Source organism: Rhinolophus ferrumequinum, chromosome 21 (assembly GCF_004115265.2).
Source record: "Rhinolophus ferrumequinum isolate MPI-CBG mRhiFer1 chromosome 21, mRhiFer1_v1.p, whole genome shotgun sequence".
Classification (NCBI taxonomy): domain Eukaryota; kingdom Metazoa; phylum Chordata; class Mammalia; order Chiroptera; family Rhinolophidae; genus Rhinolophus; species Rhinolophus ferrumequinum.
In genome coordinates, this window is record NC_046304.1 from 5,650,950 (window position 1) to 5,677,956 (window position 27,007).

The 27,007-nt window shown below is 46.1% G+C and overlaps 1 pseudogene; it reads left to right on the plus strand.

Moving 5' to 3' along the window:
• Positions 1-363: 363 nt before the first annotated feature.
• LOC117012852 (tigger transposable element-derived protein 1-like) lies at positions 364-26,772 on the plus strand (annotated as a pseudogene).
• Positions 26,773-27,007: the final 235 nt, after the last annotated feature.

Below are 27,007 nucleotides of genomic sequence, written 5' to 3' on the forward strand. Positions count from 1 at the left end.
CACACTGTACTGGAGTGAAAGTGCTCTGCTGGAACTTGCTTTTACAGCCACTATCAGAGTTCAATAGCATTTGGCCCCCAGGCCCTGCTCTGACCATCCCGATGAATCTTGCTCACCAACACCAATTTCTGCTCATCACCTTCCCACTCAAAGACTTTCCATGATGCTTGGTACGCCCATCTGTGGCTCTCGACCTTGATTTCATCGGTAGTAAGACCATCTGGCTCTGTCACATGCCAGCTCAGGGCTCTTTGGAAAATTTCCACCTGTAAAATGGGGTTGCTAATACTGTAACGGCTTAGAGCAGCGTCAGGCCAGTGCCGGCATTCCTGATGGATGCTAGGTCTTCTCACCATTACGTAAATGGTAGCTGCATACCATTCTCCCTCCATCCTAACGTCCTCTCTGTACTATGGCTCGCGATGCCCCGTGAATCCCAGGTAAGGAAGGGCGCAGAAGGTACCTTCTGAATCTCTGGGATTGGAAACACACTCAGATGTTCTGATCCACCGTACTGAGAGCACTCTATCACTCCCCCGCCCCCACGAACACACCCCCATGACAATCACCTGCCTGCAGGATAAGTTTTGAACTCCTTCTGTTCCAGATTCCTGTTTTGAAACCTGGCTGAACTTGAGACCAAGCGAGGCTGGGTAAGAAACAACAGAGAGGACAGAGGTAAACAAAAAAGCAGCAAATACCACCTCTGGGCTCACACTACCCGGTGCTGTCAGATCTTCTGATTTCTCCAGCAAAGCTGCAAAACTGCATTTGTATGTGAAATTGCCTGCATTTTAAATGGAGGTGATTTTAAAAGCCACAGATTTGAAGTAAAATTTAAAAGAGCCCTGGGACCTGTTCATATCCGAGCCAAACACAAGTAGGTAAAGTCTGCGGATCTCCAACCTCTCGGCTACACAAACTCCTATTTCTTTCCGATAGTTCCTGAAGACAAAAATAACCAAAAACAAAAAAACAAAAACAAAAACCACCCCACGACAATGTTACAATCAAAAGGATTTCTGTGTGCACTGAGTCAAAACACTCCTTTTCGTAGAAGAGAACACTGCTTTTCAACAACACAAAGTGACTTGCTGAAGGTCATCCAGACTGCAGCAAAGAGGCCAACCAGAGCTTTATCCCTCGCTGTCTCCATTCCACAATACAGGAGCCTCTAGCTCCAGGTCTCCTCTTTGGGAGATGCACAGACCACTCCTGCATTATTCGTTTTCTTCTATTTGTACATATCTCCGCTCACCATCCAGAGACCAGCTCTTCTACTTCTTTGTAAACCCTCCAACCGGCCCCTGGCGCCTGGCAGCATCCTATAGTAAATGGCCAACAAATTGTTGTTGCTCAGAGTCATTAAAGTAATTAAGCACACTGGATTATTGCATTGGAGTAATAACTTAATTAATGACCATTTAAATTCTTATGGATAATGTCAGTTTGTGGTCTGCTTTAGATCCTCTAGATTCTAAAGTAAATGAGTTTCTGGAACTTTCACAAGTTCAAATCCTTCATTCCTTTATTTATTCATTCATTTGCTCAGCCTTTCTTGCTATCCCTTAGGCGAGGCGCTAGCAACAGAAACACAGTCCATGCTTTCGTACAGCTCACAATCTACAGAACAATCTTGATAGCATTAAGTGTAGATATTATAAAGGTATCCATCCATTCATTATAAAAGTGAAAAAGACATAGTAGTTGAATACATGAATACAAAAGGTAAATTCAGGTGGAAACTGAAATAGTAATATACTAGGAGTCTCTCTTCCTCTCCCCTTGCCTCCTTTCCCTTTTTGGTGATTCAGAAATAAATAGCTGTTTCCTAAAGGAACTGGGGAAGTGTGAAAAATTCCTGTATAGTGAATTGACATTATAGGAGCATAGATCTGGAAGAGGCTTGGGGATCTCTTTGCCACATCCAGGAGGGATTTACCCACCTTCGAAAGCAACATTTCATTCCCTTCCATCTGTCTTTGGCTTCAGGACTCCTGAGTATAAACCAGTTACTACCTAAGCAGTGATTCAAGCAATTAGATCCCATCAGATAATTCCAGAGAAAGTTTGTTTTGGTGTCTCCAGGTTGGGAGGATCTGATATGGACACCATTTAGAGTCTGGCTACCATTAGGCAGTTCCTTTGATGGTTCCCCTTGTCTGCCTGGCCGTTAAATGTTAGGTTTGAGGTCTCCTTCTTCTTTTGACTCTCCATGCTCTAGGTAGTTGATCTCATCAATTCCCATGGATTTCAATATCATCTATGTTTTGATGATTTCCAAATTTTATATCTCCAGCCTGGTCTTCTCATCTCTGAACCAGTTTCATACGGTCTACTTCCTGTTCAACATTTCCACTCGGAGGTCTTGTAGCCATTTTAAGATAAATCAAGAGAATGCTTTCTGCCTTCAGATTTGCTCCATCACACTAAATGACACCATTGTCTTTTCATCACCTACAGAAAACTAGGAGTTATCCTTAAGTTCTTCCTTGCCCATTCCCTCATCGATCCAATTGATCCGTCAGGAAGTCCTGCCACATCCTCTACTACAGCATAGCCACACATCCTCTGGACCCCGAGTCCAGACCACCAGAACATCTGTCTTGGACTGTTACAAACATCCTCCTAGCCAGCCTCTCTGCTTCCACAATACTATCGTCCAATCAGTTGTCAACTCAGCAAAAAGTGACGCTAAAAGGTCAATCAAATGTGTCACTTCTCTGCTTAAAATATGGCTTCCCAACTCATAGACACAGAGAACAGATTGGTGGTTGACAGAGTCAGGGGTGGATGGTGGGTGAACCACATGAAGGTGGTCAAAAAGCATACGCTTTCAGTTACAAACTAAAGAAGTCCTGGGGATGTAATGGACAGCACAATGATTATAGTTAACAATATTGCATTGCATATTAGAAAGTTGCTAAGAGAATATATCTTAAAAGCTTTCATCACAAGAAAAATATTGTAACTACGTGTGGTGATGGATGGATGTTAACAAGAGTTATTGTGGTAAACATTTTGCAATATATACATGAATCAAAGCATTATGTTATATGCTTGAAACTAACACAGTGTTATATGTCAATTATATCTCAATGAAAAGTATGGCTCCCCATGGCATTTCAAGTGGCCTTCAACCACCATCCAGCTCCTCCACCTCATCTTGTGCCCTCCTCTCCTTACTCATGGTCCTGCAGTTGCCTTTTAGTCTTCTGAGTGTGTTTCTCAACCATAGCCTTTGCCAATGCTGCCCATTAGCCTGGCATCCTTTATCCCCACTCTTTGTACAGTGGGCTGCTTTCCGGCCTCAGTCTCACTAGATATATCCCCAGTTCAGGGAAACTCCCTGGCATACTAGAAAAATAGCACCTCAGACCCCACCTAATCTAGTCATTCTCTATATTATTATATTAGCCTTGCAAAGTGAATTTAACAGCATATGAAAAAGATTACACACCATGACCAAGTGGGATTTATTCCAAGGATGCAAGAATGGTTTGATATATGAAAATTAATCAATAAACATACTACATTAATGTAATGAAGGAACGAAACCCTATGATCATCTCAATCGATGCAGAAAAACATTTGACAAATGTTTCTTGACAAAAACCCTTTCATGATAAAACTCTTAATAAACTAAGAATATAAAGGAGCTTCTTCAACATAATAGAGGCTATATATGTAAAGCTCAAAGCCAATATCATACTTAGTGGTGAAAGACTGAAAGCCTTTTCTTCCTAAAATCAAGAACAAGATAAGGACGTCCACTTTCACCACTTCCTTTGAACATAGTACTTGAAGTTCTAGGCAGGACACCTAGACAACAGAAAATAAATAAAAGACCTCCAAACGAGAAAGGGAAAAGTAAAATAATTTCTATTCAGAGATGACATAATCTTATATGTAGAAAAATGCTGAAGATTTCACACACAAAAAAACTTTTAGAGCTGATAAACACACTCAGAAAAGTTGCAGAATACATAACCAACATTCAAAAATTAGTTGCATGTCTATACACTGATAATGAAGAATCCAAAAAAGAAATTAAGAAAACAATTCCATTTACAATACCACCAAAAAGAATAAAACACTTAAGAATAAACTTCACCAAGGTAGTTAAAAACTTGTACACTGAAAACTACAAAACATCGCTAAAAGTAATTAAAGAAGATATAAATAGACATCTCGTTTTCATGGACTGAAAGACCTTAATATTGTTAAGATGATAATAGCACTCCAAACATTCGACAGATTCAACCCCTATCATAATTGTGTTGGCATTTTTTTTCAGAAATAAAAAATCCATCTTAAATTTCACATGGAATCTCAAAGGCCCCTACATAGCCAAAATAGTCTTAAAAAGGAAGAACAAACTTGGAGAACTAATAATTCCTGATTTCAAAACCTACTATAAAGCTACTGTAATCAAAACATTGTGGTACTGGCATAAAGACAGACATATAGACCAATGGAATAGAATAGAGAGCCCAGAAATAAACCCTCTTGTATTTGGTCTGTTGATTTTCAACGTGGGTTCCAAGTAGTCAGTGGGAAAGGACAATCTTTTCAATAAATAGTTCTGGGAAAAGGGATAACCACAAAAGAATGAGGGTGGGGGGTGGCTGGTTAGCTCAGTTGGTTAGAGCGCGATGCTCTTAACAAGGTTGCCGGTTCGATCCCCACATGGGCCGCTGTGAGCTGCGCCCTCCACAACTAGATTGACACAACTACTTGACTTGGAGCTGATGGGCCCTGGAGAAACACACGTCCACCAATATTCCCTTATAAAATTAAAAAAAAATAAAAATGGGCAAAGGACTTGAATAAACATTCCTCCAAAGAAGATATAGAAATGGCCAATAAGCACATAAAAAGGTGCTGAGCATCATTCATCACGTCGGAAACACAAATCAAAACCACAATGAGGTACCACTTCACACACATTATGAAACAAAAACAAAACAGAGAGTAATACCTGCGGAGAAACGGGAACCTTTGTGCATTGCTGATGGGAATATAAAATGATGCAGTTGTTTTGTTTGGGCAGTTCCTTACAAAATTAGACATAGAATTACATATGATTCAGCAATTCTACTCCGAGGTATATGTCCAAAAGAATTGAAAGCAGGGACTTGAACATCAGTGTTAATAGCAGCATTATTCACAATAGCCAAGAGATGGAAACAACCCAAGTGTCTATCAACAGATGAGTGAATAGAGAAAATGTGGTATACACACAATGGAATATTATTCAACCACAAAAAGGAATGAAGTTCCGATATATGACACAAGGATGGAACTTTAAAAACATTATACTAAGTGCAATAAGCCAGGTTCCAAAGGACAAATATTGTATGATTCCACTTATATGAAATATCTAGAATAGATAAATTCATAGATACAGAAAGTAGAATGGAGGGTACCAGGGGGTGAGGGTAGGGAGGCATGGAGAGTAATATATTTACCGGGTACAGATTTTTTGTTTGGGATGATACAAAAAGTTTTGGAAACAGAGAGTGGTGATGATTACACAACATTGTAAACGTACTCAATGCCACTGAATTATACACTTAAAATGTTGAATTTTACGTTATGTGTATACAATAAAAAAGAAGTAGAGGGAAGAAGATATTTATGAATCTATGAGGAGTGACAGAAAAAGGTCAATAAAATTGCAAAGCTTAGGATGCCAGCATGTGGGGAGCTGGGCAAAATGAAAGTGGTTCACGTGTGGAGGGGGGCAATGGTGCAATGATTAAACTCCTGGCGATGCCAACAGTCCATTAGTGACGGCTCCAGGGAGGTCAGGGGTCAAGGAGGTTGTGTTCACTGAGCTCTTCTAGGCTGCACGGAGTCAGGAAGCCCTCATCAGCTCAGAGGATAGGAGTTCACTGTAAGAACCACAAGGGCAGAGGAGGCCCAGGAAGCACTCTTCACAGCCACCCAGTATGTCTCAAGATCTGAGCACAGTTGCCCAATCAGGTCTCAGGAAAGCTATTGCCCCGCCCCTCTCACCACCCTCCAGTAGTGAGCTTCCGCGCTCTCTCCTCTGGTTGGCCCCGTTGTTACAGGCCATCGTCATGTCTGTTTCTGCATCTGCCTCTTCTCCCTGCCTTTCAGCTTTTCCTCACTCTGCTGTCTGCATCACTCAGCTTCTCACAGCAATTCTGGTTGTTCCAGTCATTCACGCTCCAGTTCAGCAAGCCCCTGTTGGGTAGAGCTGTCCCAGGCCCCCTGCAGGACACTAGGCAGCCTACAAATCTCTCCTTCAATCAGACGTAGTCTGCGTAGTACAAAAAACAAGTACCTTACCTGAGGAGACGACCTGCACCACTTCCTGTTCCACAGAAACCCGGGGCATAGCCGGCCAGAGCTGTAACTTGATTCCTCTAGAAAGCAAAGCGTGAGACAGCAAGTAAGGTGCTAACAATTTATTTGAGAGGCAGAAGCCCATGGAAGTGTGCATGAGTGGCAATGGGAAGTGAGGTGAGGGAAGAAAAGGGAAGAGATGTTATTTCGTGGGCATTTACTTCCCGAAGGGTTTAGAAGAGGTGGGGTGGGTTGGCAGGCAGGCTTCTCACTAGCACACAAGCCTTCTCCACAAGTGTTGTAGGAGGTCCACGAGAGGGGGCTAGGGATTTATTCACCTGGTTTTCTCCTTTGCTTGTTTTGCATTGGTCAAGGCTCATCAGTTGGGAGTTATTTCCTCACTTTTCCAGATTGCATCACCTGTCCCTTCATTGACTGTAGGACGCCAGATCCAGGCCCTACAGTGTGGTTTGTTTTTCACATTTGAAATTGGAGAGGTGCTGTGGTGTGAATTGTTGTCTCCCAAAAGCTATGTCCAATTGGAACCTGTGAATATAACTTTATTTGGGAAAACGGTCTTTACAGGTATAATTAAGTTACGGACCTTGAGATGAGATCAGCCAGCATTCTATTATAATGACAAGTGTCCTTATGATAGAAGGGAGGAGACACAGAGGAGGAGGACATGTAAAGACTGTGACAGAGATTGGAGTGATGCTGCCCCAAACCAAGTAAGGCCTGAAGCCACCCGAAGCTGCGGAGGCGAGGAGCAGATCCTCCCCTAGAGGCCCTGCCCACACCTTGATTTCAAACATCTGCCCTCCACAGCTATGAAAGAATAAGCCTTTTTGTTTTAAGCCACCAAGTTTCTGGTAATTTGTTACAGTAGCCCTGAGAAACTAATGCAAGGGGTGTGGGGGGTTACAGATTGAGAAAGAAAGAGGACAGCTGAGGAAATTTGAGGTGAGCAAAATTTGTGTCCGATACAGCTCCTCTTGCAGACCTGTATGGAGGGAATGAGATCTCAGGAGGCAGCCCTGCTTGTGGGTGGCAGATGGGAAGTGGAGCTAGAAATCAAGTAAGGCTTGGAGGCTAAGAGCTGGGAGATCAAAGGGAGTTACTGGTTCATTAAAAATGGATGTTGTTGTCAATGAGGATTATAGCAGGGGATGTAAAGAGAAAAAGAAGGATAAATACAGGGTTGAAATGAGCTGAGAGGTGGAGATGAGTTCTGGTGCAAAGGGGCTGTTAGCAGTGATTATTTGGCAAGAACTGAACAGATGAATGGTTTGAATTTCAGCTGATAATAAGGGGAAACTGGTGAGAGTCACTGAGTTCGGTGTGGAGAAGGGTGGAGAAGAACTCTTCATGTTTAACCCCTGTAATAGGGCCATGAGAGGGTGTAAATGTGACCGTGGTAGGTAGATGCCACTGGGGACGTTTCAGTGAGGGTGAGAAGTGAGGTGAAGTAGAGAGACGTTTAGGGTAAAAGAGAGTTTCTCTCGGCAGAACTGGAAGCATCACCAAAGCCATGAGGAAGAGGGAGACGAATGTCCAGGCTGGGGGGGTCTAAAGAATAGCAGCTAACTTAAACGACTTCAATACAGTGAGTTGGTTTTTTGTTTTTGTTTTTGTTTTTGTTTTTAAGGACACAAGAGCTAATTTCATGGATGTCCAGGGATAAGAAACAAAAAGTGAGCTGATTACAGAAGGACCTAGAATCAGAAGCCTTTCACTTCTCAGGGGGCTGAGAATTTCCTCCATTCTCCTCTCCACTCAGGTCCAGCCCCTGCTGGTGCCTTGGCTTACCCTCACCTTTAGTTTGTACCTGGGTAGATGTGGCTTGCCACCTCTGGTGTGCCAGCTCCTGCCTTATGTACACTATGCTAATGCGTAGGGTCCTCACTAATGGACTCTCCCAGGAATTTGAAACTGGGCCCTTGATATCTGACCTTATTGGCTCCTTCCAGCCTGTGGACTTGTCCTCCTGAGTCAGGAGTCAGCTGTGACCAGACTGACAGTGTCACCTGGAACAAACCCAGCCACCGGGGAACACCCCTGTGGTGCTGCTGTCTGTGATGTGGTAGGCTGAGAAATGCCACCCAAGATATCAGGTCCTAATCCCTAGAAACTGAATATTATCTTATATAGCGAACGATGTGATTAAATTAAGGTTTTGAGATGGGGAGATTATCCTGGATTATCTGGGTGGGTTCTAACAAAGGATGTATGTGCTTACACGAGAGAGGTAGAGGGAGAATTCTCTCTCTCTCTCTCTCTCTCTCTCTCTCTCTCTCTCTCTCTCCCTTTCTCTCTCTCTCTCTCTCTCTCTCTCTCTCACACACACACACACACACACACACACACACGAAAAGGCAATGTGACAAAGGAGACAGAGGTTGGCGTGACCCGGCCATAAACCACAAACCAAGGAATGCCACCAGCTACCAGAAGCTGAAAGAAGCGAGGAAGGATCTCCCCAGAACCTCCGGAGGGAGCACATGATTTCAGCCCAGTGAGTGATACCAGCTTCAGACTTCTGACCTTGAGAACTGAGGGAGAACAAATTTGTGTTGTTTTAAGCCTCCAGTTTCTGGTAATTCCTTACAGCAGCCCTAGGAAACTAATACAGTGGGTGGGGGGCGCGGTGAGTGAGTGAGAGCTGACTAGGTACTGCACCATGGCTCCTGCAGGAAGGAGATGCCAAGGGAATTTCGGGGGATGTGTAGAGGCAAAGAAAGTTGGATAAGTGAGGATTCAGCTCAATACACATGTTCTGTAGCAAGCACTGTGTGATGCCCACGGAATGCAAAAGATGACCCTTGAAAAGCAAGGACAGAAAATAGGATGTACTAAATGCCACAATAAAGATTTTAGGAGGATTAAAAACAAAAGATTTTAGGAGGAAACAGGATGAGTGGAAGGTTTGGGACCTCTTTAGGAGGCACTGTTGTCTGAAGGTAGAAGGAGTTGGGGAAAGGGGTGGAATCCTGAGCTGAGCACCTACCCTGTTTCCCCGAAAATAGGACCTAGCTGGACCATCAGCTCTAATGCGTCTTTTGGAGCAAACATTAATATAAGACCCGGTATATATTACATTACATTATGTTATGTTATATTATATTGATTATATTATAAAGACCGGGTCTTATATTAATGTTTGCTCCAAAGACGCATTAGAGCTGATGGTCCGGCTAGGTCTTACTTTCAGGGAAACACAGTAGACAGAAACAGAAAGGACCAGACGCCTAGAATGAGTGGGTAATGTAAACAGGGAATCCCAGCCAGACACCGGGACACGTGAACATACACACACGCCTACACCCTACACTTGAAGACGTTATGATTTTGTTTTCAATCTTGTTCTACTTCATAGCCGCTGGCTGTGTCTACGCGAGGCCAAAACAATTGGGCAATTCAGCAAAATCATTAGTCAAACTAAAAGTTCAGTGAGGCAACACAGTACAGAACAAAGAATATTAATTATTTACGCCAACCCCTCCGCTTACCTTCTGAAATGGCTGTGAACTGTATCATGTTACAAATGGGGGGAAAGACTGGAGCTTGCAGAGGTGGTAACACAGTCGCACAGCTGGTGGCAGACCAGAATTCGAATCCAGACCCGTCTGACTCTTAAATGCATGATTTTTCCATCAGCATGGAGACCGAACTGATACAAGTGCTCTTTGAAACTTCTGAAGCAGTCTGCGTGGGATTAAGCATGTGACAGGGGACGTAAGACACTTGAAAAGAGCAGGTCAAATTCTGTGAAGAAATCCCCTGATCACATCAGAGACAGCCTGATTTCTCCCCACAGCCTGAGTTTTTTTAGGGACTCCATGGACCCCCTGAAATTGTTTGTAAAACTCTGCAGGCATATGTTCATTAAATAGGTGGCAAAGGCCTTGCTGCTCATGGGAGTTTCGAAATACGTTAATTTTACTGCTTTCAGCATAGGAAACCATGTCAGGTTTTATGAGTAACCACCAGTCTTTCTAAATATAATGCCAGCTGCCCATAATCCACAAATAAAGCCCGTGCTTTGGGAGAAATCTGTACAATTTACATATAAATATGTTTATTTTATTTTTGAGCTTAGGCACTTCTGCTCAGGCAGTTGGGTCACAGGTAGGTGTGATACAAAGATATAAGAGGTATCCCTGAAACGCAAACCCAGAAGTTACCAAGTCGTTTCCAATTACATAAAGACTTTATTAAAATTCTTGAAGCCTTGTGTCTACATGCCCTATTCATTTCACTGAAACTTTCTGAAGCAGTAGGACCCCTTCTCTGTAGTGGCAAACGTTAATTTATAGGGCAACCTCACCTACATCTGAGGAGTGTAAACAAATAAAGGGAGAGAACACTTGAGTCCGAGGAAGGCATGGATTTCCTCCTTACATGTTTGTTCTTCCAAAACCTATCTGTGTTAGTCTGTGTTCTCCAGAGAAACAGATCCAATGGGATTGATTGATTGGATGATTGATTATAAGGAATTGGCTCATACAGTGAAATGGTGACTAAGAAGTCCCAAGACCTGCAGTGAGCCTGCAGAAGACCCAGGAGAGCGGATGATACAGTTCCAGTCTGAGTCTGAAGGCTTAAGAAGCAGGAGAGCAGATGGTGTAAATTCCAGCTCCAGTGCATGTGCAAAAGCAGAAGACTGAGGTCCTAGCTCAAAGACGCTCAGGCAGGCAGAGAGAAGAAATTCTCCCTTCCTCTACCTTTTTGTTCTATCCAGTCCTTCTGCAGACTGGGGAGGGCAATGGGCTTTACTTAGTCTACTCATTTAAATGTTAATCTCATTCAGAAACCCTCGAACAGACACACCCAGAATAACCAAATATCTGGGAATCCTTGGCCCAATCAAGTTGACACATAAAATGAACCAACACCAAATCTATTTCTTTAGTCACCAGTTTACCCTACTCTCCAGGCCCAGAGGAAGAGGGTCCCACTTCTAAAGTGAACTCTCCCTGTCCTCATCCTGGTCCTTCAATCCCCAAGCATCCTGGACAATTGCCTGAAGGTAGGGAAAACAACAAAGAAAAAAGTGCAGTCTTCAAGGTCAAATATAATCCTCATGCAGTAACAGGCCGTGGATATTGGGAAGAGGAAATAAGATTACAGATTGCAAGCAGATCAAACCTCCTTAAATACTGCAATAAGGATTCTTTGCAAGTGAGAGAAAACACAACGCAAAACGGCTTAAGACCAAAAGAAATCAATTGGCTCATATAAACGGAAAGTCCAGGGGAGGCACCTTGCATCAGACATTGCTAGACTTAGGGACTCAGATAATATCGTCAGGATCTAGCCTCTTCCCTTCTCTTTGCTCTCTGTTCAGCTGTGGTGGTTACTTTCTCAGAGAGTCCCTCTTTTAGGAGTGACATGATGGCAGCCAGCAACTCCAGACTTCTATTCTCATAAGAACAGTCTAACTGTTGAATTCAAAGTCCCAGACATGAATCTTGCAGTCATGGATTAGACTACATGACCAGTCCTGAACAGATCACTGAGACCAAGGGGATGGTGTCCTCTCACTGATTAAGACCAGGTAAGAATGTCACTTGTGGTACCCGGTTATAGTCAGCCTCATTCAAACCCTGTGGGCTGAGAGCAGAAAGGGTACCATTTAATGAAATGAAAGTGAACGATGGATTGATGGGGAAAATACAGGGTCCACTAGGTGTTTTTTTTTTTTTTTTAATCTGTGGGTATTTGAGAGTATTTCTAAGGCAGCGGTTCTCTCTCTCTCTCTCTCTCTCTCTCTCTCTCTCTCTCTCTCTCCCTCCCCCCCTTCTCTCTCTCTCTCTCTCTCTCTCTCTCTCTCTCTCTCTCTCTCTCTCTCTCTTTCTCTCTCTCTCTGATTATGTTCCCCAGGGGACATTTGGCAATTTGTGGGGAAGCATCGTTGGTTTTCACAACTGGATGGTGCTACTGGCATCCAGTGGATTGAAGCCACGGATGCTGCTAAAATCCTATGACACGCAGGACAGCCCCCCCACAGCAAAGAATTGCTTAGCTCAAAATGTTAGTAGTGCCGTGGATGAGAAACCCTGTGCTAAGACCTAGAATGCAGCCATGAAAATTGTAACCCATCCCCTCAGAAAAGAGAAAGAGATTTCTGTCCACGTGTGCCGACAATGTTCATGTCCTTGCAGAGTTTATGAACACCTGCTGGCACTGCAATCGGGAAAGATGCCCCGATGGATCCCTGCTTCTCTAACTTTTCTGGAGCTGGACCTAACCTTCCAGCCTCATCCATCTGTATATCGAGAATTTTGATCATTGAAGTGGTCATATTAGATCCAGAGTAATTAGGTGGGAAAATCATAGTGGACATCTTATAAATCAAGATTATGGGCAATAGTTAATACAACAGATGGTGAGCATTGGCCTGTGATCTCTGGGAACATCAGCCAAATGGCTCAGCACATTCTATCAATTCTATTATGTGGTGCTTGCAGGAAGCTGCCCACCCATCTGCGCTTATTGTCCTTTGGTTCAGATGGGCTGGTGAAAGTGGCACCAGGGTCAGAGCAGAGCTTCTGGAGCACATTCCTTGGGGGTTCCAGTGGCACTGCTATGGAACTGATGTGCCCCACTGGAAGACGAGTAAAGAACCATGCGATTCCCTTCATGGTGTCAGTTAGGATGCTATTGGTTGCCAGGGACTAAAAGTCCTCCTCAAATTGTTTTAAACAATAGGCAAATCATTATATAAGTCCAGAGGCCCTAGTTTTCATTCACGGCAGGTCTTCTGGCTCTGCTTTCCCTGCAGCAGACACAGGCATTCCATCCAGGTACCACATGCCCAGAGCAAGAGGAGGGGCCCCATTGCTTACAAATGAGAAGACCTTTCCCAGAAGTCATCTAGCACGTCTCCCTCGTGTCTTAGTGGCCAAGTCACACGCTCATTCCTAAGCCAGTTCCTTGTGAATGAAATGGGATTGCTAACTGTTGGGTTAGGAGCCTAATCACTTGGAGCAGAATGGATACGGGGTGGCCACCTAATGGCCACTTTACCCACTTAGTAGAAGGCCCGTGATGACCCTCGGCAAACCACAGTTGCCCTCCCTGATATGTCAGTAGTAGAGTCAGGGTTAGAGCTAACAACCAGGTTCGTTGTTATTGTTGAATCTTGTCCACGACAATTTGTAAATCTGAGTCACAATGGAATTGGAGCAATATTTGGTTATGAATAAAGAGCTAGCTAAGGGCAATCACTAGGTGTGTAAATAGGCATTTCTCTCGATGGTGATATAGTAAAGAGTTCCTTAAGGTTGAGCATAAGTAGAATATTTAAGAATATCAGAGTGAAAAGCAAGGTTAGATTTTGTATCAGATGTTATGTATGTTTTCACCTGTCCAGCAAGTCTCTGGAAAGTAGTCGAAAACTCTTAGTTTCCATAATTCTATGGGCTAAATTCCAAAGTACCACAGTTGGCCTTTATCCAATCACTCCACTATTACATAACAAAAAATTCCAATGTCCCCACCGGAGATCGAAGGACCCCTGATCACTTCGATTCAGAGGATTCCACAGTTTAGGGATTGTCATTTGTAATATTTCATTCAGGTACCAACCACCTTTTTCAGGAGCATTGAGAGTTTATGAAGGAAACAATTTGGCAAGATACTTTTGGAACCTAAAGTTTTGACACGTGTGGTACATTAAAAAAAAAGTGCAAACACAAATGAAAAACAATAGCCCTAAAAGGAAGCAAGCACATTTAGGTGCAATCCTTGAATCATTATTTTATTATTAACGATCACTGAAGCATCTAGCCCTACTTTTGAATACAGGCATCCCTCTTTTTATTGTGCTTCACTTGATTGCACTTCACAGATTATTGTGTTTTTTGCATATTGAAGGTTGTGCCAGTCTTGAGTCCAGTAACTCTATTGACATTATTTTTCAAAAGTATTTGCTCACTTCGTGTGTCTGTGTCACATTTTGGTAATTGTCTTAATATTTCAAACTTTTCCATTATTAATACTTGTTATGGTGATCTGTGATAAGTGATCTTCGATGTTACTATTGTAATTGTTTGGGGCCACCATGCACCATGCCCATGGAAGACGGTGAACTTAACTGATAAACGTTGTCTGTGATCTGACTGCCCCACGGACCAGCCACTCCCATCCCTCACTCTCCTCAGGCCTCCCTATTCCCTGAGACACAGCAATATTGAAATTAGGCTGATTAGTAACTCTACAGTGGCCTCTAAGTGTTCAACTGAAAGGAGTTACATGTCTCTCACTTTAAATCAAAAGCTAGAAATGATTAAGCTTAGTGAGAAAGGCGTGTGTTGAAAGCCGAGATAGGCTGGAAGCTAGGCCACTTGTGCCAAACAGTGAGCCATGCTGTGAATGCAAAGGAAAAGTTCTTCAAGGAAGTTAAAAGTGCAACTCCTGTGAACACACTAATGATTAGAAAGCGGAACAGCCTTATTGCTGACATGGAGAAAGGTACATTGGTCTGGACAGAAGATCAAACCAAAGCCTAATCCAGAGCAAGGCCCTCCTCTCTTCAATGCTGTGAAGGCTGACAGAGGTGAGGACGCTGCAGAAGAAAACTTGGAAGCTAGCAGAGGTCGGTTCATGAGGTTTAAGGAAAGAAGCTGTCTCCATAACATACAAGTCCAAGTGAAGCAGCAAGTGCTGATGGAGAAGCTGCAGCAAGTTTTCCAGGAGATCTAGCTAAGATAATTAACGAAGGTGGCTACACTACACAACAGATGAAATAGCCTTATATTAGAAGATGCCATCTAGGACTTTCCTAGCCAGAGAGGGGAAGTCAATGCCTGGCATCAAAACTTCAAAGAACAGGCTGACTTATTAGTGACTAATGCATCTGGTGATTTTATGTTAAAGCTAATGCTTATTTACCATTCCAAAAATCCTAGGGTCCTTGAGAATTATGCTAAATCGACTTTGCCTGTGCTCTATAAATGGCACAACAAAGCCTGGATGACAGCACATCTGTTTACAACATGGTTTTCTGAATATTTTAAGCCCACTGTTGAGATGTACTGCTCGGAAAGATTCCTTTCAAAATATGACTGCTTGTTGACAATGCGCCTGGTCACCCAAGAGCTCTGATGGAGATGGACAATGAGATTGATGTTGTTTTCATGCTTGACACAACATCCATTCTGCAGCCCATGGATCAAGGAGTAATTTCAAATTTCAAGTCTTATTATTTAAGAAATACATTTCACAAAGCGAGAGCTGCCATGGGTAGTGATTCCTCTGATGGATCTGGGCAAAATAAATGGAAAACCTCTGGAAATAATTGGCCATTCTACATGTCATTAAGAACATTTGTGATTCATGGGAAGAGGTCAAAATACCAACATTAGCAGGAGTTTGGGTGAAGTTGATTCCGGCCCTCAAGGATGACTTTGAGGGGTTCAAGACTTCAGTAGAAGAGGTAACAGCAGATATGTTGGAAATAGCAAGACAACTAGAATTAGAAGTGGAGCCCAAAGATGTGAGTGAATTGTGGCGATCTCATGATGAAACTTTAACGAATGAGGAGTTGCTGTTTCTGGATGAGCAAAGAAAGCGTTTTCTAGAAATGAAATCTACTTCTGGTAAAGATGCCATGAAGAGTGTTGAAATGACAGCAAAGGACTTAGATTATAAAAACTCGGTTGATAAAGTGGTGGCAGGATTTTAGAGGACGGACTCCAATTTTGAAAGTTCTGCTGTCGGTAAAATGCTATCAAACAGCATCTCCTGCTGCAGAAAAATCATTTATGAAAGGAAGAGGCAACGGATGCAGCAAACTTCATTGTTGTCTTATTTTAAGAAATTGCCACCTCAATTTTTAGCTACCACCACCCTAATCAGTCAGCAGCCATCAACACGGAGGCAAGACCCCCCACCAGCAAAAAGATAACTACTCTCTGAAAGCTCAGATAATGGTCAGCATTTTTTTAGCAATAAAGTATTTTTAAAATTAAGGTCTGTACATTTTTTAGACATAAAGCTACTGCACGCTTAGTAGACTGAGGTAAACATAACTTTACATGCACTGGGAAAACGACACAATTTGTGTGACTCGTTTTATTGTGATAGTCACTTTATCGTGGTGGGTTAGAGTCAAACCCACGATAGCGCCACGGTATGTCTGTGTTTTACCTTGAAGTTGGATCCTTGCAGACTGTCAAGAGCTCTGTAATGCTTATCTGCTTGGTATGAAGTGTCCTTCAGGTAACTTTTCTTTGAGCTTCTTTGATGGATTAAACTCCATTGGCCACATCTCAGTAGACAGGCTTCCTATGGGAGCCACGGGTGCTATCCCCCAACCCGTTCAGCTCTCGCCCTCAGAAACAGTAGGTTGTGCGGGCTGTGCCCCTTGTGGGGCATTTTGAGAACAAGTGATGCGGAAACGTTTGTGAACTGGAGCATGGGACTCCCAGGGGGATACCGTCTAGGCCTTCCTTTCCCCTTGCCAGAGTATTCAGCAACATTTAAGATGATGGCTCCTCTGCTGGCCTGGGTGGCTGAGTTTGGGACCATGTAGCAGGGAGCCCCCAGCTCACCTGCGATGCACATGTGGTTTGAACAAAAAGAATTTTAAAATCCCATTAAAAACATTCAAACCAGCGGCTTTTGGAGTTACTTGTTGCTGCAGCATAAACTAGCCCCTTAGCTGAAACACCTTCGAAAGTCCTTTTTCTGGCAGGCAAAGGCTGCAATATTGGGGAAAAAAAGGTTGCAGCTGGGGACAGGAAAGTTATGTGCCCCCCCCCCCCGCCCCGTGTTCACACTGTATAACCTACCCTTAATAAACGTGAGTAGAATTAGTGACTTGCTTCTGAACAACAGGTTATAGCACAGTTGACGAAATGTCACTCTCGTGACTATACTATGTCTTGTACTTGAGGGAGTCTCCCTTGCTGGCTTTGAAGAAGTCAGGCGCCGTGTTGCAAGAGGGTCTATGGAGAGGACCACGTGAGGCGAGGAACTGGGGGTAGCCTCTAGGAGAGTTGCCTCCAACGGACAGCACCCCAGACTTACAACCACAGGAGATGAATTCTGCCAACAACCTGATGAAGCTTGGAAGGGGATCTTTCTTCAGTGGAGCCTCTAAGGAGACCGAAGCCCCAGCCAACCCCCTTGGGGCCTTGTGAGATCCTGAGCAGAGGACCCAGCCACGCGGTGCCTAGACTCCTGACCCACAGAACTGTGAGCTAATAAATGCATGTTGCTTTCAGCTACAAGTGTGCGGTAATTTGTTTGGAAGTAATAGGAGTCTGATACACTCTATGAAAACATTTCCTAGTCAGAAGATTCCCCACTCAACTTTGTTCATTCAATAAGACATTATTGAGGATCTGCCATTGGAGATCCCTCAGCATGATACTGGCCTGGCGTTGTTTTAGGAACATGGGATTGAAAACTGAACTACACAGATCAGAGATACGTGCCTTAATGCACTTACAGCCCAGCGGGGAAAGGAGGTTGTGAGGGAGACAAACAACCGAGCACATAATAAATAAATAGCTAGGTAGGTAGGTAGATAGATAAATAAATGAAGCTGTGTGCTAGACAGTGTTACAAATTATAGAAATGTTAGAAATTCTGTAGTATGTTATGAGTGTTATGAGAAAAGTAGAACAGAGTGAACAGGACGGTGTGGGTGGGAGATGGGGGCCAGGGTTAGATGACTGAATTCAAAGGATGGTCACTGAGGTGATATTTGAAGGAGAAGGGGGAGTTAGTCACGTGGCTTTCTGGTGTTCCAGGTAGAGGACCAGTCTAGCGAAGGCCCCAGGGTCAAAGTGTGGAGAAGAGCAAGGAGGCCGGTGTGGCTGAAGCAGACACAGCAAGGGGCAGGGTGCTGGGAAATGAGGTCAGATGGGTAATGGGAGTTAATTGTGTCAGGCTTTGTAGGCCATTTACTCTGAGTGAGCTGGGGAGCCACTGCAGGATGTAGAGCAAAAGAGCGGCATGATTTGACATGTGATTTAAAACGGTCCGTCTAGGAGTGGTATTAAAATAGACTAGAGGAGCAAGGTTGGAAGTCAAGAGAATGACTGGAGCAACCCCGGCAAGGAACGACGGTGGTGGGGCGGATGGTGAGAAGTAGCTGGATCCTGGCTATATTCTGAAGGCACAGTCAGCGGGATTTTCTCAAACACTGGACATGGGGTCTGAGAGACAGTGAGGAGAGGAAGGTGCAAAGGTTTGGGGTGAGCAAACGGTAGAATGGAGTTGCTGTCAAGCCAGTGGTAGAAGGCTCTGGGCAGAGAAGATTTGGAGGGAAGATGTAGGGCCTAGTTGGAGCATGTTGAGTTTGCAGGGTCTGTTAGGTATCTAAATGGAGAGGCAGCTGGACAGACGTGTCTGAAATGAGCTAGAAAACTCTAAGCTGGAGAGACCTACTTGGGACTTGCCAGCACACAGATGGCAGTGACAGCCATGGGACTGGATGGACTCACCAAAGGGATGAGTAGAGAGAGAAAGGAGAAGAAGAACAAGGACGAGCCCTGGAGCCCTCCCACATTTAGAAATCCAGGGAGAAGAGGAAGAACCAGCAAAACAGGCTGCCGGGGAGCAGCCAGTGAAGTAGGAGGAAAACCCAAGAGCACGGTGTCCTGGAAGCCAAGAGAAGAAAAAGTGAATTAAGAGAAAGGACACAGCTGGGTCAGATACCATTGAGAAGTTGAGTAAGGTGACGGGGGAGAACGGTCCATTGGGTTTAGCAGAGTGGAGACCCTGGGGGACACTGACAAGAGCAGCTATGGTGGAGTGGTGGGGTGGAAGCCAGGGTGGTGAGTGTTAGAGCATGAGGGGACGGTAATAGTGGAGAGCAGCAGGTATAGATGATTGTAACAAATTCTGCTGGAAAGGGGAGCAAAAAATGGGGTGGCAGCCCACAGAGGAAGCAGAGTCAAGTGTTTTCTGTTTGTTTGCTTGCTTGCTTTTTAAATGGGAGACAAAGCATTTTTGTTATTGTGGGAAAGATACAATTTCTTATTCAGAAAATAAGCAGTTAGTGTTGTAGGGAAGAAAGGACCTCTCGGGAGCAATGTCTTGAGCGGATGAGAGGAGAGTGGGTGACAGGCACACACACATAGGGGGTCTGCCTTAAGGCTGGAGTGGGGACAGCTCACGGTGGTGTCGGACAGGCGAGCACACTGCTGGGAACAGATGTGGGCAGGCAGGGAAGTACGTCAGAAGACGGACAATTCTGTTTTGATTGCTTCCACTTCTCAACGGTGTAGAAAGCAGGGTCATCAGCGAGAGAGAGGAGAGGGGAGGGGTATGACGCTTGAAGAGAGAAGAGAATGTGTGCACAACGCAGGTAAGAAGGAGTGAGGGGACCCGGGAGCATTGAGGCCACACTGGACTTTCGTCATGAGTTGCAGAGGGCGGTCCGTGCGGCTGGGCGTTTTCCTCAGGCACCTTCAGCCCTTTGGGTGCAGGTGTGAGTAGGTAGAAAGTCAGCTCTCATCAGGGTTGAGGTTTTTGCCACGCAAGCATGAAAAGCAAAAAGGGCAGGGAGCCAGGATACAGGCCAAGGGGTGATTGTGGGCAAAGGTGGAGCTGAGCTGTGACCCAGGTAAGGAAGGAACACTGTGCCCTTGAATTGTAACAAGGAAGCCCTAGCAGCCACCCACTGTGTGGGGTCCCCTCGGATTTGAAGTGAGTCCTTCCCCACTTCAGGGTTCAAGGTACCAGCGAGTCTCCCTTCTCAGCTCATTGGGCCCTCCTACTGAAGCTGTACGGACTGTTTTCCTCAAGCTGTAAGTGGGCCCTTTATCAGAGGCCTGGGGAAAGTGTCCAGCAAGTACTGACTGCCACGGTGGACACTTTAGCCACTGGAACAGGAGCTACTGGATGGGGCTCTCAGGGTCTGTCAAGTGACACAGGTGTTCCAGCTTATTAGAATGACTGACCCACCTAAAATACAAGCTGGGGAGAGGGCAAAGTGAGAGGGCCATACAAGGGTAGGGGAAGTGACAGGGCTATGGAAGAGACTGAGAACAGGAAGAGGAAGTGGGGCCCATGGCTAGGGGCAGCAGGAGACCCAGAGAGCCCTGGGCTGGCTGGTGACCCTCCACAGAAGGGGCTGGCCACCCTGGCCTCCTGCTGTGCTCTTTTCCATGTTGAGGCCTCTCACTAATCACATGTGTCTCAAGGGGCCTTCGTCTTGGAACAAGCCCAGGGACCAGACGCCGTCGTCACAAACGAGTGCATGGACAGAGCCCCTCCCCACCTGTTTGCTGGCCCCGCCTCCCTCCCCCCCCACTGCCACCGACACCCTCCTACCTCTCCCGAAGAAACCCAGTTAATCACAGATTCGAATTGGCTAATTCTTTCTTTCTCAAGCTGTCCCAGCCCTCCGTTTGTTATAGCTGTCTGCTGGAATGCCGGTTGCAGAAATACATATGTTAGGGCCTTTGATCTCTCAGCACAATGACATAGATTTATCAAATGTTTGCCTCTTTCTGCCTCTTTGAAAGGCTGATTTATAGGATGCAGCCTTTGCCTCCCTTCCTTTCTTGAAATATGAAGTGTTTGTGAATAGCTAAGGTAATATTTAATATCCTGCCAACGAGCCTTTTGCACTTGCTAACAAATGAACTACATGCCAGCCAAATGGTCCACATCTGTTTGGGCTCCTCTTTTTGACTAAACAAATTAGCATTAAAATACCTTGCAGAGAATGCCAAGTGTCCCTTTCTAGATGAGGGAGCAGGGACAATTCTGAGGGAAAGGATCGCTGCCTGGGGGTGGGAGCTCTGCTTGTGGCAGATGATTTCCTCTTTCCTGCAGTGTCTGGGGATGAGCCGGTCCCCTGCAGGCTGGTGGCTGGTGGCTGGGAAGCAGGAGACCCCTCGCAGGCAGGGAGATGCTTTGCCCTCCCCTCCCCACAGAAACTCAGGGTTGGGGGGTGACTGTGGAAAATGGACTTGGCTGGCTCATTTCTGGCTCTTCAATCCAGAAGAGTTTTCCCTGAATGATTCCTAAGAAAGTGGAAGTGTCTTCCAAGGAACATTTCAGTTGGAGAAGAAGGCTGCTCGAGATGAAAGGTGCTGCTTCAAGTGCTTTATCTCTGGGGTGGCTCTGCCTTCCCTGGATAGGTGCTGGCTTGGGAAATCCCAGGGCATAGGTAGGGCTGATTGGGTGTGAAGAGCCCAATCAGGGAGTGAACCAGGGGGTGAACTGCCCTGGGTTTTCCTCCTGTTCATGGCCTTTTAATAAACTGATCTTAGTAATAAACGGGCCTGTATATAAATGTAGACTTTCTTTATAATGAGTTGGGGACCCCAGGTGTAATATGGTTAGGACAACTCTGCCAGGGGCAAAACCTGTGGCTTGCCGTCTGGGTTATGGGCGGGAGTCTCTGTGGGTGTACAAAGCAATGGGGCTCCCTTGGCTGGGACCCTTCCCCAGGTGTGGGGTCTATCTGCAGGGGCTCCAGCTTCTTCAGAGCCCTGAACCCAAAGCCTCTCTGAGGACCAAAGTAGAAGCTGTGTCCTCTTCCTCTACCCGCTTCCCACCAAACTTCCAAGCCTTCACCACGGGAAGGGATTACTGCCTTTGAACATGGGCTCCGACTGATTGGAACCCAGGCTGCGTTGGTTGAGAATGGGCACAAACCCTAGTCAGACCACATGGGGCCAGCACGTCACTTCCAAGACTTTTTTCTTACGAGGTGGAATAAGATGTCTCCCAAGCACCCCAGATGCAACCACAGTTGCCATGCTTTTTGCATTTTCTTCTAGAGATATTTTCGGCATGACGGCAGGGATGTTTGAGTATTTTGTTCACTGCTGCATCCCCAGCACCTGGCACAAGGTCAATAAATATTTGTGAATAAAAAAAATGAATAATTGTTTAAGGGGTGTCCACATCATAAGGGGAGCGAGCCCCTGCCAAGAGTGGTGCCAACAAGTGGAGAGAACAACCTGTCTCCTGGATCGAGCCATGCCTGAAGCCCATTGCTTCTGGACTTTTCAACCACACGAGCCAATGCATTTCTTCTCTTGATTAAGCCAGTTTCAGCTGAGTTTTCTGTGCCTTGCAATTGTGAGTCCAAACTGATACAGGAGGATTGATTAATGGTTGACTAATGAGGATACATTCTGCTATGAGATTAGCTGTGAATTTGTCTCCCAGTCTGGTTCTGGGTAGAATATCTATATTGTAGAGATGAACAAGTACAAAATAGCCGCATGAGGGGCCTGAATAAATGTCAGCCTCAGCTGGTTTTAGGGCAAACTATCCAATTCTTATTTGAAAAGTGAATTCAGATCTTTTAGTTGACTAGGCCGGTGGGTTATTTAGAATGCAGAGACTCAGGTCAGCGGGGAGAAGGAAAGGTGGGGAATAATTTCCTGCTCCAAGCCTTTTGGGCAGAGGTACTGACTGACGGGGCCTAGGGGCCAAGCTGTCAGCCCCAAGGCAATACACACAGTTCTGAGCAAGCTGGTTCTTAGAGCGCACTGCACCTTACCATGCAACTGTAGCCAGACTGGCTGATGAAGCTTTTTCTCCAGTGCCAGGCAGTGGGGAAATTCCAGGCAGAGGCCTGAGGTGTTGGTGGTCTGCATACTTTGGGGGATGCAGGATTATATGTGCACAAGGGGGTGGGGGCCAGCCTGAGGCAGCCTGGGTCTTCCATGGGAAGAGACCAGCAATCCAGGCCATCAGTCACCACAGGTAAAGGAAAGAGGAGGAGACATGACCAGTGGAAGAGGATTCACATCAGTGAACGGCAGCACCTTGTCTCCCAAGCCCGACCCTGAAATATCCCAGGCTTCTCTTCTGTCCATCACACTGCCCTGGCAGGTGGATTTCCCTCTGCCCCTCTTCTCTCCTTCTCCCTCATCAGCCCAGACTCAGACCCATCATCACTCACCGGTTCTCCCCAATTCTCCCAATCTACCTTCCACTCTGTGGCCTGAATTTTCTTTCTAAAGCACAAACCTAGTGATGCTCCTTTCCTGTTTGATTCTTCAGTGTTCCCCCTTGCCTTTAGGGTAAAGTCCAGACTAGTTACTTAGGCTTATGTGCAGTCAGTCATATCCGGTCCCTCGGCTTCTCGCTTCAGCCTCATCCTCTGCCTCCCCTTGCTCCCATGCTCGAGCCATGCAGAACTGTTTACACTCTCCCGGACACTCCATGCAACTTCCCATGGGACCTTTGCTCACCCTGGTCTTTCTGCATAAAATGCCTTCTCCCCTGTCCCCTCTTGTTTGGCCTGATGACCCACGGTCTATATTGTAATCTTTCCTTTGAACACAGAAACACAATTGAGGTGATGCATCGTCACTAGACACTAGTCCCATAAAGAAAGGAGGGTGTGAGTGGGGCGTGGGAGAGCTGTGCGCTGGGTTGAATTCTCAGAGTGTTTCAGATCCCCTTAGTGGAGAGCGAGGGCCCACAGCCAGACTAGCCCTTGGATGGATATGCAGCCCTGAAGAGAGGACCCAACTCAAGAGACACAAGCACCAGGACCACGGAGAAGCACCTGGGAGGGTGAGCAATGGCAACCCTCAGGCAGGCACTGGGGCTGGAGACAGCGAAGACACGGGTCACGGACTCTGAGTGAGAGACTGGAGGGCCTCCTCTACTCTCACTCCTTCATTGCTGCACTTTCTCTAGGAAAAATCTCGGAGTAAACTCCTAGGGGTCAGGGCTGCCTCGGTTCATCTCTCTCCCACACAAGGCTGAGCACAAAGCACCCTGGAATCATTATTTGCTCAGCGGCTAACAGAATGGCTATTGAGTTAACCCACCCCACAGAGGAAGGTGCCTCTCCTCTCACTGATGCTTTGTTTTGGTTTGTGTGTGTGTTTGTTGAAGCGAGGAAGAGGTGGGGGCTTTGTTTGTGTAGGCCTCGCTGATGCTGTCCCTGACTGCTTATCTTAGTCACCTTGCTCTCCTTAGATGTTTGGGGTAGGGAGGGGTTTTCAACCAAATACTTTGCTTTGCCTCCACTGAAGTTCCCTGCGTCGTCCTCTACCTCCCTCCCTCCCTCTCTCCCTCTCTCCCTCCTTCCCTACCTGCCTCCCTCCCTGCCTCCCTCCCTCCGTCCCTCCTTCCTTGCTGCTCTGGCCAGTCCGCAGCTCCGTTCTTGCTTAGCTTAGTGAGAGGAGCTGTTAGCCAAGTGCAGTTCCAGGAAGTGCCCCAGCCTGTAGAGCGCCCTGGCTGCTGTTGGGTGAGGGCAGACTGGCTTTGACCAAAACCCTGGCACCCCATCTTCACCCACCCAATGTGGCCAACATGCCTGTTTGATCTTCTCTGCACGTGGGCACCCCATTCTCTCGGCTTCCACTTCTTAGGCAGTCCCCTGATTTATAAACCAGATTGGGGTTTCATTAATTTAAACTGTACTTGATGCATGCTGGCTTTCACAGCCCAGAGGTAACAACTGAGCTCCCTTCTGCTGTGAGTGAGTTAAAACAATGACTTTTGTGGAAGACAATTAGGGAAGAAGATGGAGAGAGAGAGAGAGAGAGAGAGAGAGACACCAAGAGAAATGTTGGCCAAGAAGCCAACTTGACTAAGGACTCTTAGCTGCTAAGTAGTTGAGCCAAGATGGCCCCAAAGACAGAGAAATGGTAAAAATTTACCACAATTTGGGAAACGAAGACTGAGTAAAACCAGGAAGAAATGATAGTAACTCATCTTGACTCACCTCTGGCCCTTTTTCTCACAAAATAAGCGGGAGCTGCATGTAGCCCGGATTCAGTCCTACAGGCGTGTGCGTCTCCCTGCTCTGAAGTGCTGGTCTGCGAGTCGAGCAGAGACAACTGCTGCTCCGGCTTCTGCCACCTCCACCTCAAGCCAGTCCTCTAAAGCCACTCACTCATTCCTTCTGCCACCGATGGCCCATCTACCACAGTCACTTACACAGTGCCTTCCGTGCCAGGCAGGGGCCTTGGATACAGCTGTGAGATACAGACACTCTGCCTTGAGTTTACAGTCCATTGGCGGTGGGTGGTGGGGACGCAGAGAAATGGTTCATCAACAGGCAAGTAAACGGCAGGTTGCATGCTGGGTGCTAGAGCAGACAAATCCAGCAGTGACAGTGGTGGGTGGGGCGGTGGTTTAAAATTCGAGAAGGCAAATTCCAGGAACAAGTCAAAGCTGCAGGTTGGTGACCTGGAAGTACCTTCTGGCTGCTGCAGTCCCAGGAGCAAGGATTGTACCAGCAGCGGGATAAGGACAGTTTAAAAGCCATTTTTTTCTCAAATCAGTTCATTCTGGATTCCGGGCTAACGGACCCTGTTCTTCTGACTACAGAACATCATATAACCCAGATGGGGTTATTCCTTCAAAAAGCACTTACTGAGCACCTACTCTGTGCCAAGTTGTCCTAGATCCTGGGGATAAAGTGACGCAAAGATGAAGTCCTTACCTTCAGGGGTCTCATAGGAGAGCAGAAAATAAATAGGTAATAAGATAAACACACGGGTAGACAGGATGTCTAATAGTGTAATCTCAGTGAAGTTAGGAGGGGAGAGGACTCCAGGCAGAGGGAACAAGAGTCAGGAATGCCCCAAAGCGGGGGGCGGGGGGGTGCATACTTCTGGTATCTGAGGAAGAGCAGGGAGACCAGTGGGCAGGGGAGCGGTGGAGGGGGCAAGAGAGCAGTTCCAGGATCCGAGCCGGGAGCTGGCCAGGGTGTGTGGGGCCCCGTGGGCTGCTGTAAGGACTGCACTGTATTTGTGGTGTGACGGGAAACCCTTGGAGGGTGGGGAACAGGGGACTGTCATGGTCTGCCTGGTACCCTAGCAGGAACACACTGGCTGCTGTGTGAGAACCGGACAGGGGTAGGTAGGGGCATAAGCTGCAGAGAGAGATTAGGAGACTTAGGCATATAGGAGATGGGTGGTGAAATCATTGGTGGCAGTGGAGGTGAGTGGTGCCCAGATGGGGGTACATTTTCAGAGGCTCAGCCTGATGGCCTCAGCGATGAGTTGCAACGTGAGCAGGACCCAGCCTGGGCCAATCAGAATGCAAACTTCGGGGGGTGGGGGCAGGGTCAGATGTCATCAGCCGCCTTGTCTGTCAGATGGTCTGTGATGTGCACGGCAGGGTCCATCAACAGTGATGGAACCTGAATTAGGAAGTGAGTGGCAGAGGTTCTCTGATCCAGAATGTATCTTTATATCTTCTATTTGATGAGGAAATTGTGGCCAAAAAGATGCAGGAAATTATAATCTGTCCGTCCAGCATGAAGTCAACTATATTTGGGTTTCCAACAAAGCAGCGACTTTATCGCTCCTGCTAAACTTCTACTCTAGGTAGGTTAGTAGATATACACTTCAAGCTTGACGCCGATGGGTGAAGACCAAAGGTGGCATACGAAACGTCCAAGCTGTTTGCTGGACCATTTGTTTTTCACTTGCTTTTTTACTAGGTGCCTGGTTGGTTAGCATGATCGAGCCTCCTAGACAGATAAAGAAAATGTGCCACTAACAGATGAGGCAGTTTGCGGGTGACGACTAGCTGGCCTGATGCCAGAGAAAGAACCAATGCAACATCCCGACCCAGCTCTTCATCCAAGTCGGAGGAGCGGTTCTCTTGGACTTAGCGAATGTCATTAGAAGGGTCTAACGGACATTTGCCAAAGACCTTCCTCCCGAGTTACCCCTACGTCAGTGACACGGTCCCGTCACTTGGAGTGTCAGGAAGGGGGTGGGATGGGAGGTGG